This window comes from Pseudochaenichthys georgianus, chromosome 13 (assembly GCF_902827115.2).
Source record: "Pseudochaenichthys georgianus chromosome 13, fPseGeo1.2, whole genome shotgun sequence".
NCBI classification, from domain to species: domain Eukaryota; kingdom Metazoa; phylum Chordata; class Actinopteri; order Perciformes; family Channichthyidae; genus Pseudochaenichthys; species Pseudochaenichthys georgianus.
In genome coordinates this window covers 20389372-20406979 of record NC_047515.1, presented here as the reverse complement: position 1 = coordinate 20406979, position 17608 = coordinate 20389372, and the positions used below count along the sequence as shown (strand labels likewise).

General features: G+C 41.5%; 1 protein-coding gene across 1 annotated transcript in view; it reads right to left on the bottom strand.

Annotated features, from left to right (window-relative positions):
* lrfn1 (leucine rich repeat and fibronectin type III domain containing 1) overlaps nt 1-16766 on the bottom strand; it is a 150981-nt gene extending 134215 nt beyond the window's left edge. Inside the window, exon 1 of the mRNA XM_034096751.1 lies at nt 15569-16766. The gene's annotated coding sequence lies outside the window, so the exon portion shown is untranslated. The remainder of the gene's footprint in view (nt 1-15568) is intronic.
* Between the last annotated feature and the right edge of the window lie 842 nt (nt 16767-17608).

The following is a 17608-nucleotide window of genomic DNA, read 5'->3' as shown; positions in this document are numbered from 1 at the left end:
ACATCCTCTTAAACACAGACAGTGGCAGAACTTCAGTGTTAGTATTATTAGATATCAGTGCTGCGTTTGACACTGTTGACCACAACATATTACTAGACCGACTAGAAAACTGGGTGGGACTTTCGGCAACAGTTCTAAATTGGTTTGAATCTACTTTGTTTCTATAGGTAAATACACATCTGAGTTGATAAATATGACATGTGGGGTTCCTCAAGGCTCCACCTTGGGGCCTCTTCTCTTTAACGCCTACATGCTACAGTACCACTGGCTCAGATAATGAAAAACTACAAATAAGTTACCATAGCTATGTGGATGACACCCACATTTACATAACCATTTCACCAGGAGACTATGCTCCAATTCAAACACTGAGTAAGTGCATTGAACAAATCAATGACTGGATGTGTCAGAACTTTCTCCAATTAAACAAAGATAAAACTGAGGTAATGGTTTTTGGAGCAAAGTCAGAACGTATAAAAGTGAGCGCTGAGCTTCAGTGTGCAATGTTCAAAACAACAGATAAAGCCAGAAATCTAGGTGTAGTCATGGACTCTGACCTGAGTTTCAACATTCACACTAAAACAGTTACTAAATCAGCCTACTATCACCTAAAGAACATATCTAGGATTAAAAGACTAATGTCACAGCAGGATTTGGAAAAACTTGTCGATGCTTTTATCTTCAGTAGACTCGACTACTGCAATGGTGTCTTCACAGGTCTCACTAAAAAAATTCATTAGAAAGCTGCAGCTGATTCAGAACGCCGCTGCTCGAGTCCTCACTAACACTAAGAAAGTGGATCACATCACTCCTGTTCTGAAGTCTTTACACTGGCTTCCTGTGTGTCAAAGAATTTATTTCAAAAATACTGCTGCTGGTTTATAAAGCATTGAATGGTTTAGGCCCAAAATACACCTCCTGCTAAATTATGAACCATCTAGAACTCTCAGGTCTTCAGGGACTGGTCAGCTTTCTGTCCCCAGAGTCAGAACTAAACATGGAGAAGCAGCGTTCAGTTATTATGCTCCAAATATCTGGAACAAACTCCCAGAAACCTGCAGGTCCGCTGCAACTCTTACTACTTTTAAATCCAGGCTAAAGACTTTTCTTTTTGCCGCTGCTTTTAATTGATATATTCATATCTTAAACTGCACTGTAACTTTTATTATCTTTGCTTTTTATCTTTGCTTTTAAATTAGTGTTTTTAAATGTCATTTTATATCATTGCTTTTAAATGAGTGTTTCTACATATAATTTTATAATATGTTTCTTAATGCTCTTAATGTCTTTCATTTTTGTAAAGCTCTTTGAATTGCCTTGTGTTGAAAGGTGCTATATAAATAAACTTGCCTTGCCTTGCCTTGAACTGGGCAACATTACACCACTAGCACTGCTCACTAATGGTGATATAATGAATGGTTGATCATTGAATGGATATATCGATCAAGATTGATAGTCCGTTACTCCCCTAATCCTAACAGCAGCTACATTGCTGACCTGTGTATGTTTGAATACACAACAAATATTTTACTCTGAGCCAAATCATTTGAAGTCCATTAAGTGTGCCTGGACCAGAATGATGGGACTGTTTTCTCAGTTAGGACACCGATTAAAACTGGAGCCATGCTGAGGGAAACACTCTCCCTCAATTCAAACACGGAGGTGCATCTGTTTTAAATAAGGCTCGAGTAGCATCTTTAAGTCTCTTTATTGCATGTCTAATTTAAAAGGACAGTTGATATAAATGTGATGCCAAAACATAACCTGCTCAGTACAGTTGCCTTTCAAATCAGCTTCCAACAACACAATAAACAAACACTCATGATTTTCTCTCATAGGTTGAGATAAGGCGTAGTGAATCACAACATGTTGCTCAAAACGCTTTTCCTTCCATATTTCTCTGATAAGAGTAACACAAGGCTTCAAAGGTTTTTACTGTATGGTAAAATACAGTGAGGAACGATGGGATGTGTCCCTGCTGCATTCAAACGGCACATCACGATTACATGGCACACACTTTACCCAGCTGCGCCACTAGGACGCCATGAACACCTGGCAGGTTGGAAGATGTTCGCTGCCGTGGCAACGCAGCAAATAACACTGATATGTGTTATCAACAAAGGGAAAGCAAACCAAAGCGCTTGAGCAACAACGCCACACAAGTGAAATTGGCCTTTGTCAGAGACTTAGGAAGGATATCTACCCATACTGTAGCTCTAGCCTCCACTAAATTCCACTAAAGCAGCATGTTTTTTGAAAAGTGAAAAAGTATAGTGCGAACATATTTGTATTTTTCTGCAAAAAATTCACAGTGAAGACGATGCCTGTGTATTTTTACAAAGCTTTAGCAGACACATGTTAACACTAGCATTTTAATCCAAATAATTTATTTAAATGTTTGATTTAAAATAGATTTTTCTTGCAGGCTACGTGTAAGGATCACAGGGGATGTAATTGAAGAGCGTAAAATGCACAACGGATTTCACTGTCTATTACGATGAAGCCTCTTCCCCACAGCTACTCAAGTTGACAGCCAGCTGCCATGTGCTTTGCTCGCTCTGTCTAACCAAAAAGTACTGATGTGTCAAAATGCAATGACTTTTGCAGCTTTAAAAGGAGCGTACCGGTGCACAAAATTCACGGTTTTGTATGTATCTTGGTATGTTTGGTTTATTCAAGCTAGCTTTTTATTAGTTGATAAATGAACCTTGATACAAAATAAACCAACTGCCTGCTCTATACAGTAGTGGACAATATCAGAGGAACACTGCGTAAGGTACTACATATTTTAGAAGAACGTTCCTCCAGTGTCTTCTTGTTAATGAAACATCTGATTCAGACTTCAAAGCTCTTTTATACAATTTAAAAATACCATCATGGTGGTAGCCTTGATAAAAGAGAAATACATTGCAACTCAATGTCCATCCTCTGTTTAAATATTAGGGTTATTAAAATCCCTATGCAGTCTACATACATTCAAATCAAGATACAATGGAAGTGATTAACAGCTGAACGTCTTATCACAGTCACTCAATCGAGGGGATCCATCTGCTATAACTGAGCAAGTGCCATGCGCTGTTTCACTTAGAGCATTTCTAAGACGTTATCATCTTTTCGTCCTGAACTTCCTTTATTTCCTTTGAGACATGCACTCATAAATTAGCATCTAATCATCAGACACACAAAACAAAGTAGGAGAAAAAGAGGTAAAGGTATATGTTTTAAGTTTCATAATGTACCGCTTTTCATTCAACATCTACCCAATTAGATGATGTATATGTGTTATATATGAATGCTTTATTCAAAAAAACTAAGGTGATAGACAGCAAGCTGAGTCAATAATTGTTTTTGAGATTCAAATCCTGCTTCAGTGCTGAGCTCAAGCATGGAAATCCTGACAAATCTCGGTTGTCTTTGGTTGGAAGGATTAATAATTAGAGACAGTTACAGCAAAATGCTCCTTTAAGCCTGGTTAGGGTTAGCTCTGCAGTATGGTGAGATTTGCGTACACTGAAACGTTTTTCTTAAAGCCATCCAATCTACAAAGGCAGTTTAATAATCTTTGAAGTGACAATGTTTTTATTTATAACACTTTTGGTGAAGAATAAGACATTAGACTTATTTAATACATTTAAATAGTGAAACAGTATCTTTTTTGAAAGAGTCTTTGAATTCTATTGATACTTCTACCCTTAATGATTTCTCTCTTATTGTCCCTTTTATTACTAAATAATGGTTTGTTTAATATCTTATTTAAATGAAAGATTGATTTAAAATCATCATTAGAATTCAATTGTAGTTTCAATGCAACCGAATATTGTTTATTGATCGGCAACAGTCATGTTTTTAACAGCAAAGTTGCTCTAAACCCAGTAATATCACACTGGAAACTATCTAAAAGGTCAATTACAGTAACTGAACACAATATGTGAGATATTGCTGGTAGTAGAGAAGAAGGGCTGCTGCGTGTGAAGCAGCAGCTAAGCAATAATTTTCACATTTTAAAGTTATGTCGCAATATACACTGAACAAAAATATAAACGCAACACTTTTGTTTTTGCTCCCATTTTTCATGAGATGAACTCAAAGATCTAAAACATTTTCTACATACACAAAATAACCATTTCTCTCAAATATTGTTCACAAATCTGAAAAAATCTGTGATCGTGAGCACTTCTCCTTTGCCGAGATAATCCATCCCACCTCACAGGTGTGGCATATCAAGATGCTGATTAGACAGCATGATTATTGCACAGGTGTGCCTTAGGCTGGCCACAATAAAAGGCCACTCTGAAACGTGCAGTTTTGCTTTATTGGGGGGGTCTGGGGGGGTCCGAAAACCAGTCAGTAGCTGGTGTGAGGGGTAGGATTAGGGTTAGGGGTAGGGTTAGGGTTCGGGTAATGTTGTGAATTGTGGCAAGAGTAAATACATGTAGGGCTCGAAGTTATGGCCAAAATCTTCAATGACCATGGGTAATTTAATCTCAATAATGATTGCATCACCTGTTGTCATCTGTCAATACTATATGAAGTTACCGTGTGGGAAAGCCTTTTGTATACCCCTGTTTGATTCAACACTACCAGTCAAATATAATTATTTTAAAATCACTTGTAAATCATCGAACATACCACCTCTGGGAGGTTAACTAATACACCATGCTCTGGAGTCCTCCTAACCCATCCATCCATCCATCCAGACATCCAGGAGGAGTCTAACACGCTTTACCAATGTCCTATACATCACTAGACTTCCATAAATGAGGCCCTTTTAGTCAATAGACTCCCAGCCCACAACGGCTACATCCAGCCGTCATCTATCAAGTCTCGCACTAGAGAAAGTAGTTTGTCACAACAATCTAATGAACTGATCTCGCTGAAGCGAAAATGCATCATCAATAACTGTAGGCATGGACGGTTCCTAAAGGCCAAAAGCATGCCGCTATTGCATGTTGGAGGATAACCACCTTTTAAAGAGATTATCACTTTACATTGCAGGGCTGGTTTGTTTGCTAGTTTGCTATTGTTGATGTTGTTATCAAACCATAAAACTTTCGTTTCACATCTCAGCACAGCTCATACGAGCATGATATACAGATGACCTTTTACTGGGCACTGTTTCCTTTGACACAAGTTCAGTTGGCATGTCTCAATGCATCTTGACAGACAGGTACTGTAATGCTGAGGACTGAGACTTTAAAGCCACGGCTGTTTTTCTAACGGTCGGGCTCGAGTCGAGGTAGCTTTTGTTTTTTTCTGGTTTATATCTCATGCAAGTACAGGCCCTTACAGATGACTCCACACATCACAAAATAACCAGTCGAGAACATAGCATGCTAACCACCACATCCTTCAGCTGTCTTATATAGCATGCCAGTTTAGAAATTGGGCAGTGAAGAGAAACAACCCAGTACTGTGGGTTAATGGGACTCCAGAGAGAGATTTCCACTTTTAAGACAGCAGCCTATTGAGCGGACCATTATCTTTGCAATGGCCAGTGCTTTCACATGTTTATTGGAAGAAAATCCTCATTCCTTCAAAAAGAAAATCACAACCCTCACATTAGCATTTGCATTTATAGCTGTTGGCAGACAGGCTTATCCAGAGCAGCATACTGCACTGCTCAGTATTCATAATTAAGACAACGGCATCTGATCAACTTAAGGCATTTGGCAGCAACCTGATCATCCCAGCCTTCAGCTGACCGTAAATGCTGTACCGAGAGCAACTTGGTGTGCTGGACTAACAAGCTTCAACTCATTCCCTTGAACAGATTTCCATTTCCGTAGGGCACAATAGAAAGTCACAGTCCACTGCAATATAGGAAAGTGTCTTTATTATGAAATATGCTGGACAAGGTCTTCTCATTGTCAGCTCTGCAATTTCTTTGCACTGGATGATACAAAAAAGAGTTTATTTTGCATTGCATTTTATCATTACAAGTAAGCTTTATATTCCAGTAAGGTTCAGAGATTGTATCATTATAGTCTATATTTAGCTGAAGCTGCATGTTGACTAGCTGCACACAGCATAGTGCACACCGGATGCCCTCGACATGAGGATCTGCTTCAAGAGAAATAAAGATAGTGTTTTGGATATTTCCACTGACCCACTAAGGGACAGGAGCACCTTAAAGAGGTTTTTGACAGAATCCTCTATAGGCTCTGTTTTTTTTTTCCTGTTTTCAACAATGTCATTGTTCAATGTCCGGAAAATCGTGTAATGACTGAGTTTCTAATCACAGCCCATTGCAGGGTTGAACACAATTATGTAGCAATGTATTTTCACTGAACAGTTTTATAGATGTTTTTATGTCAAGTTTCTCCTTGGCTTATCCCATCACCGGCTAAAGCAGGCTCTGTTAATATGTGCAAATTACCTGAATGGACCAGAACATAGGGTTAAAAACAAAAGAGGAGGACTAAGAGACAGTGACACAAGCAACACACATTTGGCAGCATAATTAGGCACAATAACAACTATGAATTACTACCAACAAAGTTGCCATAATACAAGGGATTTGAAAGAATTACCAAATGATACTATATGCTACATTTTTAAGCATGTAAAGATATGTTATCAATCAATCAACAACTTTATTAATCCCTCAAGGGGAAAATTGGTTATGAGCAGCTTATGTCATGTACACAGGCAGGAACATACAGGAAGAAAGCACAGATACACCCGGGAGCCTGGATCTGGATCATTCCAATTTACACGATAAGTAGTTCTCATTCATAACACTCCGTTCGATGTCTCACTATGGGATGCGCCTCATCGCGGAGCAAACAGAAGCATCAATCTCATTACGCCAATCCTGATTGGCTGGTGATCTTGACGTCAGCGTCAGGGAATTCACCCCCTATAAGTAGCCTGCGCCACAACGCATGCGTCATTCAAACACCTCTTCTCGCTTCAGAGCACATCTCTACAGTAGCCGGGCTAGCTTCACTGTCCACAGACTGAACCCAAATACCCATTTCGGTCGACGGGCGCTCGCCGGCTACTCCTTCTGCTTCGCAGGAAGACGGTAGTACTAACGCCAGTTAGTATTAAAATCGACCTCGCCCTTCTCTTCCCCGGAAAGTAAGGTAGGTCCGATTTTCTTAAGCTAGCAGCACACCTGTTGCTAGCTCGCTCCCTCTCTACCGACACCACGGTAGCGAGGAAGTTTTTTCTTTTCTCCTCTCCACAGAGGGGAAAAGGATTAAAAAAGGAGCATACTGCCACACCAGTCAGTATTCTCCGGGAATAAAAGACCCACACTGTCCTTTTCTCCAGATTAAGGACAAGGTGGTTTTATCTTTTCTCCCATCCCACCCCTCTCCCTCACACCAGAGGAGTCAGGGACTCGGTGGCTCGACTCTGCGGCTGCGGGTTGAAGATATTGGGCACAGACACACACCAGGTCTGTTCGTCCTGCCTCAGGCTGGAACACGCCCGAGGCGCTATCGACAACCCCGGCTCATGCGGACATTGCGTCCGCTTCACTGTTAAGAGCCTCCGCCGACGGTTAGCTCGCCACAGAGAGCGAACCCCTCTCCGTGTCGGTCTGGGGCTCACTATCTGCTATGGCTATACAGTAGAACCAGAATCCCGCGCCCTGGCAGGCCGGGACCCGGTGACGGAAAGACACGCGGGAACGGTTTCCCACGCTCCACCAAGCTGGGGCTCCCGGTTAGACCTCACCATGGTCTCACCCGCGGAGGATGTCCTCGGGCCTGACTACGAGGAGGACGAAGAGGAGGACGCCCTGGCGTTCCTCCTGTCCGAATCGGATGAACAGGAAGAGGACACCTTCATGTCACCGGCTCAGGCTGCAAAGCCTGAGGCAAGTGCTGTTCTCCCGGGCGATAGCACACCAGCTTCGCCCGGTCTGAGCATGGACCTGCAGGCCGTGTGTAAACACGCTGCGGCCAGACTCAACGTCCCGTGGCCCGAAAGGGCCAAGGAGACCTCCAGGTCCCGCTACGAGGGAAAACATCTTCCCCAAGCAGCGGGGAAAAAGAGACAACTCCTTCCAGTCTTCCCGGAGATGTTGGATGAGGTGTCGGTCTCGTAGAGAGACCGGCCCTTCAGCAACAAGGTCCCAATCCAGGGTGCCTCCTCCCTAGACTGTGACGGAATGGAGAAGCTCGGCCTGCTCTGCATGCCGCCCATGGAACCGCTGGTAGCGGCTCACCTTCTACCAAAGGTGGGCCCGTCACCAAGCAGGAACCCCACGCTGCCAGCAAAGTCGGACCGTTTTCAGTCAGCAATGAAGCATAAAGGGAAATGAGGATCTACTACTCAAAGCTGCACTAAATTACACTGAAATATTTGTTGCCATCTCTTTTCAAATTTTAAAGCTTTGGCAATGATTAATGTCCAATACTGTGAGTCATGAATCATTTCCCAATGTTTATTTCTTGTATGCCAAGTGCAATTAGGGCTGAACGATTAATCGATTTTAGATCGAAATCGCGATTTTAAATGATGCGATTATCAAATCGCAAAGCCTGCGATTTTTTTTAACATTTTTTTTTTACAATTTGTTTTTCTTTTTTTCTTGTGTGTCAGTCATCCACACCAATCAGACGTACTGTGCTCCACATGTACCATCCATTGTTAATCAATCAGAAGTGGCCCATGATAGAAGGTGATAGACAGATTGATCCAATCACCTGCCAAGTGCTTTTGAAAGTGCCTGCCCTTTCCAAATGGCTTCCAATGGAGCTTTAGATGGTTTGGTGAAACAAAGCATCTGAGTCAGGTTAGTAATGCTCCATCACATGTTTCTATTACAGGGTGAATCTTAAGCTGAAGCTTGACTTTAAAGCAACCCAACGGAAGTTTCATGTAAGTTTAGTTCTTTCACTCGTAGCTCGGGCTGCGGGGGTGCTAGAGACGGGAGTACGTTGATACGACCTTCCTAGCCGGAGATATGGCCGCACTTTACAATAAACTTCCGTTGGGTCGCTTAAAAATAAATATCGCAATTCGAATCGCAATATTTGTCAGAAGAATCGCAATTAGATTTCTCCCATGATAAGAAGTACTATAGTTTGTACTGTATGTGTAAGTATTGAGTATGGGATTAGGAAATACCATGGGTTTCGGTGAGTAATGGGCCCTATATTTATTGCGGTTGACTTTGATGGATATATATTTAGAAGGTTGAATACATAGATGGACTTCACACTGAGAACGGATGGTGACTCCACCTGAAAAGTGCGTGTCGCAGTCATTCACACATGAACATTTCATGCTCAGCAGGATTTATATGGTCTACTAACCAGTAAGTCAGGCTGTGGACACAGGGGAGTCACTGGAAGCATTCCAGGGTACAAAAATCAATCCCCAGAAACAAGCCCATAAATATCACCAAAATAAAGTATTACTGAAATTAACTCACTGCCTGAAACAACATCAGCAACAGCCCTTGTAATTAATTGCTAAACCTAAGAGAACTATTTGGAAACAAGGGGAGAAACATCCAAGGGATAGATTTTTCTGAGCCCTGTTTCAAGCTCGGTGTCAGCAAGAAATCCACCGTGCTTAAGTGTCCTTCTGCCCACGTATGTGTAATAACGTGCTGATCGATGAGTTATACTGCTTACTACAGCCACATAAATACACCACACTGCACAAAAAATTAATTCTGTTGGATGTCATTTAAATTAGCATTGTTTCTAAATTTCACATTAACATTGAAGGGGACGGAATAAAACATTGTTTATAACAAACGCATTTTCTCTGCAATGGCGGAGATAAAGATATTCTACAACTTTCAGGAAACATTGATCGATAATTATTTGCGCAACATTTCTTCGGAAACTGTTGTAAGCTGTGCCTTAAATCTACTCTGAGGAGAATGTGCACAGTATTTCAGAGTTATAAAGCACACAGCAATAATCTGCGGCTTTGCACTGACATAGTGCACCTCACCTTGAGATAAACTAGGTTGTTATTGTTTTCAAAAAGCCAAAGGCGGTAAATTATCAATTTGTTAATCTTGGGTGCTTAAAAGATAAATATCAAACAAAACATTCACCAAAGCATGAGCCAAAGGAGAACTTATTTCATGTATTCAGGCCAAACGTGTGGACATCCTGCTGCTGAAGTTTCCTTGATTTGTGATGGTCCAGCCTAGTTAGACCATTATCACTGCAGCAGTGGTCCTTTGTACCAAGGCACCAAGGAAATTCTCCTCCCAGACATGTAGAGTAAGGGGGTGGTTGGGGGGGATTTAATTAAGGCTAACTGAATATTTACACCATTGTTTGTCAGTCGCAACAGCAAGAAATCAAGATGCCTGATTGTGAATCTCTTAGAATAAAACATGCTCTTTGATTACGTATTAAAACATTATGACTGTGGAATCATGAAAGCACAGTTAAAAACAACTTGTATTATATTCCACAAAAACAATAAAATATACTGTATTGTGGTTGCACGACATCAAACAGCCTTAACTGAAAAGCATCCAGTTCATTTCTTCTGAAACAGCAGACTTTCAAAACACAAACCCATAACAAATATGGTCAGCAACAACATATTATTCATAGACTTTTTGTTTTTGCACTGGAGCTCTATTATACATGTGTCTCTCAACTAAAGTCAGACATTCAACCAAACTGAGGAAACAGAAAGGGAAGGTTGAGGGAGGCTCTTTTGAACGTTCACTTCACTGGAATAGATCATGCATCCTCAGTCTTCCAGCCTTTAATAGGCAGCAGAGTAAGACATCTCCAATGAGGCCGCTGCAGTCTGACGAAGAGCATGCTGCACCACTTTCTGACAAACAAATCAATATTTAAGGACAAAAATATCTCATTACAATAATATATTGTTCTTATGCATTATTTAATCTGACTGGGGGAAAGATAGTGTTTGTGTGCATTTCAAGTTCTATGAGAGCATGGAGCTCTCTTAATTGGCTTTCTCAAGAGAGCTAAAGGGTAATGCTGTTCTGGCAGAAGATATTGATCAATGTGACCATGCAGCATGATCTAAATCAGTGTCACCTTCAGGTAAACAGAGGAAGACTAGAAGCAGCAGTTGAAGACGTCACAGCGAGTTTGCTATTATGCTACTCAGCCATTGTTTCTTGTTTACATAACGATATCATATCACTTTATCTAAATGGCCACATAAAGGTTCTGACACAGTGTCAGGATAACAGTTAAAGGCCGCCACCGTAGGATCACTGCACAACAGTGGTTCTCCAGTCAGATGCCACTAATACTTTTTTTATTTCAGGGGGACTGTCTGGTACCATGCAGCGGATCTCATGAGAATATAATGTGATGCTCCTCTGCACTTTAAAATGCCATATGCTCTACAGTAGATGACATGTTGTTTACAATTGAATATTTGTGTCAGGAGTCAGGACCCCAGTGTCTCTTGTAAGGTTAAATATGGGATGTTTGGATTAAGACGGCTGCTTACCGCTGGGCTCAGTGGAGTGTTCAATATCATACCACATCCTGCACAGCATTCCTGGAGGAATTAGCACTCTAAACTCCATATAGATCTTTATGTGGGTCTGTATCCTTCACTTCAGACAGCACGTCCCTGAGAGTGACTCTCCACTGCTTTCTTCCCTCACTGCGGTCACTCGTTGTACATTCTGGTCATACTCTCTTGCTACATTTTACATGCGACACTCATCATGTTGCCCCGAGCAGGTCAGCCTTTAAGCACCAGCGCTCACTGTGCGCACCTGTTTTATTAGTCTTTGTCAAAGAAAACAACAAAACCAACTTAGCCATGGTTAACAGGAATGCTCCACACACGTTCATGCTCTTTGACAATAAGTGACAGCTTCCCTTATTCAGATGTACTGCTCAGATGTGAGAGGCTAAAAGCTTCTAGGATAAAAGGCGTCAAGCAGCAATCATTATTTCCAAAGGTTACCAAGTCAGAATACCAATGTTCAAAAGAAAAAAAAGCCATGATGAGGCAAAAATCATGAAGTCTATCTAAGTCTATCGTTCAGCCACGATGATATTTCTGGAAGGTTTAGGAGAGTTTTCAGCTGCTTTGTATTTCATGCAGTTGACAGTTTGTTTCATTTAGTTTGCTTCACATTTTGTGTCAATTAATGACTAAACATTTGCAAACTCATTTATGTTTGGCAGCATAGTTGATTGACTGCAACCTATTTGTAAGAGTGGTTCTCTCTTGGCCCAATGTAGAAAATAATATCGCAGCACATCCCAACATGCAGTTGGAGAGAGGCAAGGTAAAATCTGTAGAGGTCATTAGTCTTACACAAGGCTCACAGTCACCTTCAAACTGGCAAAAAAGAGTTTGTATACATAGCCCAGTTTATTTCCCTCAACCTTGAAGAAACAAATATTCTAATTATATTATTCAAACCCAGGACACTTGCAATGAAATGTCATGGTGCTGAAATGAAAAACAAAAGTGTCCTGATGACATAATAACTCTGAGCAGGGTAATCAATACAAATTGTATCAAATATATAAAATAAGTGAACAATAGCTTTGTTAACAACTTGAAAAATATCACTGCAGCAACCTCTTGGTGTATTACTTTAGTCCTCTTACTGTTTGCTCTTATTTAAATTCCTGATGCAGCAACGTTGAAAAGTGTTTTATGCCTCTAGAGCCATGGTTGTTATTTACCTGTGTTTCCTCCAGTGTTCACAGCTTAAGCCTTAAGGGTTCACCACAGTTTTTATCCTTCAGAGTCACTTACTAACCTTACAAAATTATAATAAGTCTAGCTCTAGTTTAATTGCTTCAGAGCTTTGGTGGCTACTCCTTTGATCTTTTTGGCTAGTTGTAATTACACCATTTCTTCAACTTTTTGTATTGCTTCTTGAGCACTAAATAACTTGCCTTGCCTTGGGAGAAACAGCTCTTCTGTGGTCTGATAACAACTTAATTGGTACTTATTTTCTCTTTTCTTTACTGTTTTCGTAATGCATGCAGAGTCCAGAAGTCACACATTAACGAGAGGATCGTTTTTTATTCACATAAATCACTTCTTTTAAGTCTGTCGCTGTTTGTGTCATGATAAGCTTTGTTGGTTATTAATAGAAAGTGCATAGATGCAAAGGCAGACTGAGATTTAAACCACTGGAAATAAAAATCAATCACATAACAAGACCATCGACCCTTCTCAGTTTCAACAAACTAATTTACCTTAATGCTGTGATCAGACTTTGCATCTTTAAACCAGCATACATGACTACTACAATACTGTATGTCTGTATAGCTTGGAGCGGCTTGTGAAAAAATGATCTTGACAGCAAATGTATACATTTTACAGATGTTTGGTCTGCAAGCATGACTCACTGCAAAAGACTATGCTTTATGCAGAGAACAAAAACAGTTTTATTATGTATGTTATACTTCAGATGCAGATCAATAGCTTGTGTGCGCTGCTATTCTCTCATTCCCGCAGTGGCTGATAACCCTTTACTGGTCCCAATTTCAACACATGACACCGGCACCATGAGCAGCTGCTGTAACACAGTGCAACATAATGGCAAGGCAGAGAGACCACATTAATCTCACCCCATGGTCCGCATAAGCAACCTCGAAAGCAGAAACCCTTGCACACATGGCATTGTCACTTTCTTTGTATGCATTACCTGCAGAGGTATGAATTTGTCCGGCAGACAGTTTGCCGCCTGCGATTGCATTGCTAAACATGGAAGCGTTGGCAATAATGCATGATAATGATAATGACCACCCTGCCTGATTTCATTAGGCTTACACATGACAGCAAGTGTTCTGAGCTTCTGCTGTAACACCCCGCAACACATTGACAAGCCAAAGACGTGATCATTACAGCAACACACACACAGAGCAAAAAACGACATCTAAATACATAAGAGCTGCATGCACTGCTAATTCAAATTGCAAATCCAAGGCTCAAGGGTTTCAACCCTCCTAAGAAGAACCCTCATTAACCTCTGTTTTTAGAAGTCTTTCAAGTACCTTATGTTAAAACCTGTGTGGTGCACAGCTTTAACCAAACGTTATTTATATTTTCTCTATTCACTCAGTCGGTCTAAAACCCAGGATTCAGCATTTACTGAAGCACTTGAGCCCCTCAGCTAGCTGCTTGTACTTTTGTTTGTTTTTTACTGTAAAGGCCATATACTGTGTGACATACAAAGGATGTTTTTTAACGCTCTTAGACACAAAAGGAGATTATAAGAATGTTGAACAATGCCAAGATCATGTGAAAAATTGCATTGGTTCAATCTTACTCTGACTTCATTTTACAGCTAGGCAGAGGTGTAGGAAGCACACATATAGTCCTTAGGCTCAATATGAGTAAAGGGGGCTGTATACAGATGCAGCTTACTCACTGTTTCCCATTAACACTGCAAGCTGCAGTAACACACTGCAAACCCTGATGTAGCAACATGGCTGGCCAATGTATACATCTTCCCCAGGGGATGTCTTGGGAAGGTATTATGCGGATAAAGCAGAGCTATATGCACAATGACACCTAACCCCCTTCTCAATCTAATAGATTTACAACCTTGCTACCTCCTGGACCCTCATTTCTCCCATCTGTTGTTGCCCGTGTCCTCTGAGTGATAAACATTCAGTGACCTCTCCAGCCTGCGTGCCAAAATTAGAAATGGCAGAGCATAACAAACTTCCTAGAAATGCTGAGTTGAATCAAAGCAGGCTGAGCTTATTGAGTAACTGGTATATGATGAGGGGGGCTAAAAATTCCAAGTACTTTACAAACATAATTGCCAGCACTCACTCATAGCGCCCATGAGATTATTATCATGCTGCATCAGTGTTTCTGTAACTCTTTATCATCTATTAACGGCTGATTGTCAGAAACACATCATGTCGAGGACTCCACTCAACACCATCAAATAAAACAATAATTTATTTTTATATATTTAAACTCAACTCAAAAGGGACATTACTGAGTTTTGATCTTCCAGCAAGCTCTGTGGCTCCACAGTAAAACTGTCCACTCTCTCTGCACTCAGTGGAACGGCCCGATGGGGAGGATTTCAGAGCTGCTGCTAATTTATGAAAAGTCTTCTTCTCTGCGTCGTGCTGATGCAGACACGCCCGTCCATTTCCACATGCACTCCACTCTCTGGGAATTAAAGTCATGTGTCACTGTTTAACCATATTTAATTGCACACTTTGGAGCACAAAACACATATAGAATGACAGTGCTGTTTTGGACCCATCTACCAACTGACAGTAGGCCTGCCCTAGATGCACTTCCACAGAAACTGCTCCAACACGTGAGAAGTCGGACTGACTATCTCAAGTAGCGTGAACACATCTCAGCTATATCATACTATCCAGTAGACTAGTTTTGAATGGCTGCTCTTAAAATAGAGCAAAGATTTGCACATTATGCAAGAAGATAGATAGATAGATAGTCTATAGATAGATCGGATAGATAGATCGGCCTATTATTCTAGGCTATAGTTGTTTGCACAATCGATGCACCACATCACAAATGTGGAGCCTGTTCAGCTCTTCAGAGGCATACATGTATCCATGCTTGTGTCAGTAGTGCAAAGCCATTGCACATTTCTCACCAAGTCTACTAAGTGACTTACCAAAAGTGGCACTAATAATGCAGACGCCGAAGGGTTGATCCTATTGCACATGATTTCCGCCGTCCACACACTTGTCTCTCTGGATACATTCACTCTCGGAGTCTCGGGTGGTAACGGGAGTTCATTTATTCCATATCGACGCGTAAAAACCTTCTCATTAGGCTCTTGATGGCTCGTGCTGGAAAATCCAACGGACGTGATGAGCGACAAATGTGCCGCTCAAGTATCACCAACAAGAGACAGAGGGGTATTCTCCAGTTACCTGCGTCGCGAAAAAACCCCACCTTAAATCCCAGTACGATCCGATTAAGGCGTAAAAGGCATAAATTGTAGACCCGAAATCTCCCCCCCAAAAAATCCAAAAGCTCGGGAGAGTCCGAGGCTTGCCTTTCAAAGGGCTTAAGGCGGCAGGACGTGGTCCTATCAAGTCCCCCGCGTACGGGTTTGTAACGCAGGAATACGATTCAATTCCTATAGATCTCCCTCTTATTATGAATTGCAGCACAGATGGAGTCAGGACAGAAAAACTGCAGTCCAGGGCTCGTTTGGAGGCGATGTGCTGCGCTCCTGAAAAAAAGCCCCTGACGGCTGAAGGTTGGCGTCAAATTGAAGTCCGTGAAAAAAATTGACGAAGGTCGAAATCTCTAGTAATTACAGCTATACGGCGCAGTTATCACGCCTGCTTTACTGGCAGCTGTTTGCCATTACTGTAGCAATTTGTTGTCATAACTTCCTCCGTCTGAAGCGCAATGAAGGAATCCCACCCATGCACTAATACCCTGTTTCCCCCCCCCCCTCTTTCTTCTCTAATAGGCTTCTATGCGTACCCATGCGAGCAATTAGTTTTCATACATGACTGTCCGCTCTTTCAACAAAGCGATGCGGTCGATTTCTCCGGGCGGGATGTGGCAGGGAATCTTGCTGTGTCTTGGAGAACAGGCAGCCTTTGAAAATGCCTCTCTACTCCTCATGCAGGCGTCCACCTGCGTAATAAGAGCCAGATATAAATGCATATATTGTCACGCCATGATGTCTGGAGCACAGCAGAGCCAAGTGGCCAGTGGACAAATTCTTGGTAAGAGAGGAAAACGACTGACACCTTTCATGGACAGTGCAGCACTGCAGCAATGTGATGTCATTTGGGCTGCATTTAAAGCTGAGGGTTTCTTTTTCCTGTGGTGAAGATGAGAGTGATATGCTTTCTCATGATGGTGGCATCATATCTAGAGGAGGTGTTTGCGATACTCCGGGCTGGGCTGGCAGCTCATGGTCCACCACAACAAGATACTGCAAAGGTGGGGAGGGAAGTGGAGGTGGGGTGTTGGGTCATTGCTGCACTTTTAAAAAATCACATCCATAACCCCCCTATCGGCGAGTTTACTCCTTTGTGTTCTGTCTGTAATGAATAGTCTATACCCTTCTTTTTTTCTTATCCCTCTCAAACTTGAATGCCCATCATGAGCAGCAGCACAAATAGCTTGACCACCCACATGTCTGAGGCATCATTACTTTGCTTCAGGTCAAGCACTCTGGATTGGAAATGGGATATTAAGAGAAAGGGGGAACAAATAAAATATCCTCCCACAATGAAAAACAAAACAATACAAGGGATAATCCTCACAGAGATGCAGAAGAAAGCCAGAGACAGCCCATCCTTTATTATAATGTTCATATCCGCAATATGCCTCTAAGAAGAGGATAACATGTGTTTTTTGGTGCATATTCATCCCCTAGTGTATTGTCTGATTGCACGGAGGACGCAGGACATGTGATGGGGAAAAGTAATCCTTGTGTTTTCTCTGACAAATCCTGTCAAATCAGACTGACGTGACTGCAGGAGCCTCATACATATTGCAAAGAAACAGACTTGCATTGCATTGTATGGATGGTGAATATTAGAGAGCTACAGAGAGTGAGGAGAGGAAAGAACAACCTCACATTTAAAGTACAGGTGATTTAAACGTAATGCCTGCTGTGAGCAGAATTCATTTGCTGTAAAAAGTACGTGGTGTTATAAGAAAAGATTAGATACAATAAAAA